Source organism: Haemaphysalis longicornis, unplaced genomic scaffold, assembly GCF_048455015.1.
Source record: "Haemaphysalis longicornis isolate Haplotype H1 unplaced genomic scaffold, Haemaphysalis longicornis Haplotype H1 scaffold_6, whole genome shotgun sequence".
Taxonomy (NCBI): Eukaryota; Metazoa; Arthropoda; class Arachnida; order Ixodida; family Ixodidae; genus Haemaphysalis; species Haemaphysalis longicornis.
Genome location: NW_027526407.1, coordinates 35,204,113 through 35,206,452, shown reverse-complemented (window position 1 = coordinate 35,206,452; position 2,340 = coordinate 35,204,113).

The following is a 2,340-nucleotide window of genomic DNA, read 5'->3' as shown; positions in this document are numbered from 1 at the left end:
AGAGAAGAGGCTCGGCAGTGTCGGGACACCCCAGGGCTCGGTTATCTCGCCGTTGTTATTCAACCTCGTTATGATCGGGGTGGCCGAGCGGCTCTCTCGAGTTGAGGGGGTCCGGAACACCATCTACGCCGATGATATCACTCTGTGGGTTACGGGAGGCAGCGATGGTCACATCGAGAGCACGCTGCAAGAGGCCGTCGACACTATCGAAGACCAGCTAAATGGATCCGGCTTGATCTGCTCGCCGAGCAAGTCGGAGCTGCTGGTATTACCACCGAAATACGTCAGGCGAAACAAGAGCGAACCCAGGGACTACGAGGCGATAAAGATCGTGACGAGTAGCGGCCACGTGATCCCGGAGGTTGACAAGATACGGGTGCTCGGCATGATTATAGACAAGCGTCGCGGCAACGGCGAGACCGTTGCCCGCCTTACAGCCAAGATCACCAACGCAGTGCGTCTCATCAGACGGGTCGCCAACCGCAACGCCGGGATGAAGGAGGAGAGCTTGATTCGGCTTGTGCACTCCTTCGTAATCAGCCACGTCGCCTACGTTGCAGCCTTCCACAATTGGATGCAGTGCGAAAAGAATAAGATCAACGCCCTGATACGCCGAGCGTACAAGGCGGCGCTCGGGCTGTTCGAATGCACAAGCAGCGACAAGCTCCTGAGCCTGGGGGTACACAATACCCTCGAGGAAATTGCTGAGGCGCAACGGTCCGCCCAGCTGGAGCGGCTGTCTACGACCGAGACCGGTAGGCGCATACTACAAGACTTGGCCTTCACGCCTGCGGCGAGGAAGGCGAGCAGCGACGCTCGTGTCCCGGACGAGACCCGGCGTCGGATTCGGGTAGACCTCATCCCGAGGAACATGAATCCGGAGTACAACAAGGAGAGAAGAGCGGCGAGAGCCAAGGCCCTCATCGACTTGTACGCCAAGGACGAGCACGCAAGGTTCGTGGACGCGGCCGAATACCAGGGAGAGAGCGAGGCATTCGTGGCTACCGTCATCGAGGCGTCGTCCGGCGCGACGAGGGCGGCGGCGAGCGTTCGGGTCCGAGAGGCGTGCCAGGCGGAGGAGGTGGCCATTGCCCTGGCCATTGCCGACCCCGGGTGCCAGACAGTGTTATGTGATTCGAGGAGTGCAGTGCGGAATTATGCCAAGGGCAAAGTGTGCGGTGAGGCTGTGCGCGTTCTGTGCTCGGCCGACCTCGAACGCGAGAACAGGTGTGTAAAACTCAAGTGGTTCCCGGCGCACGCGGGCAACGATGCGTCGGACAAGCACGACAACCACAACGAGACGGCACACACAGTGGCGCGAGCGCTAACCAACCGCGCCGCTGCAACCGACCGTCCACTGTGGTGTAGCGCCAAGGACCGTTTGACGACGTTCAACGAACTTACACAGTTCTACCGCTTGGCTCGAAGGACTCTCCCACCCCCGCACCCGGGGCTGAGCCGAGCGGAGGCGGTGCTGCTCAGACAACTGCAGACTGGGTCCTTGCCCACCCCAGTGTTGATGAAGTATGTGTACCCGCAAGTGTATGTGAGTGATGTGTGCCGCGTGTGCCAGCGGGAGAGGGCCACCCTGACGCACATCCTATGGGACTGCACCAAGTTCCCCGACGAAGCGTCGACAAGTACAACGATTCCACCGCGGCTCGCGGCTGCGGCGAAGTGCTACGACCAAGAAATCCAAACCTGGGCCGTCCAGCAGGTCTCGGCGGCTCTTGAAAGACAAAGGCCGAGCGAAACCGCCGGGACGTTGCCCCAAGGGCGACCGAACGCGGGAGTAGCACGCGCCGTAGTCAAGTAAAGACCACCCGCTGAGAAGACGTAGGGGCCCGCGTCGCGGCGCCATTTAATGGTGGTGTCGCTCTGCAGGCGACTACAATAAAGTTGCTTCTATCTATCTATCTATTCCTATCGGGGCTTAGTGTAGAATTGAACGGCACGGGAGAGTTCAACGGAGCTGACCTCCGCAAGGTTGAGCCCTCTGGGGCGAAGAACAACTTCTTACTCGCTTATCGGTAAGGGTGGCAGTTGTGACTTCCTTGGGGCAGGAGATGGCGAGCCAGGGGTCGGAGATCTCGGCCGCTGGGATGAGTCTTGCTTGACGTATTTTGCACCCGTAACCGTATACTAGCTGAATGAAGGGCCGGCGGAGGGGTTTGCGACATCTTGGTGGTGTATACGTACTTGCTGAGTTTTTGTCAACTTCGATGAAGGCGTTGCGTCACGCAGCTGGCCGGCTAAGACTTGACACAGAGTTAACGTGACGGCCGCCGGTTCGAAACTTCCCGGGTTCGGAATACGAGAACTAAGGGCTTGCCTGGGGAA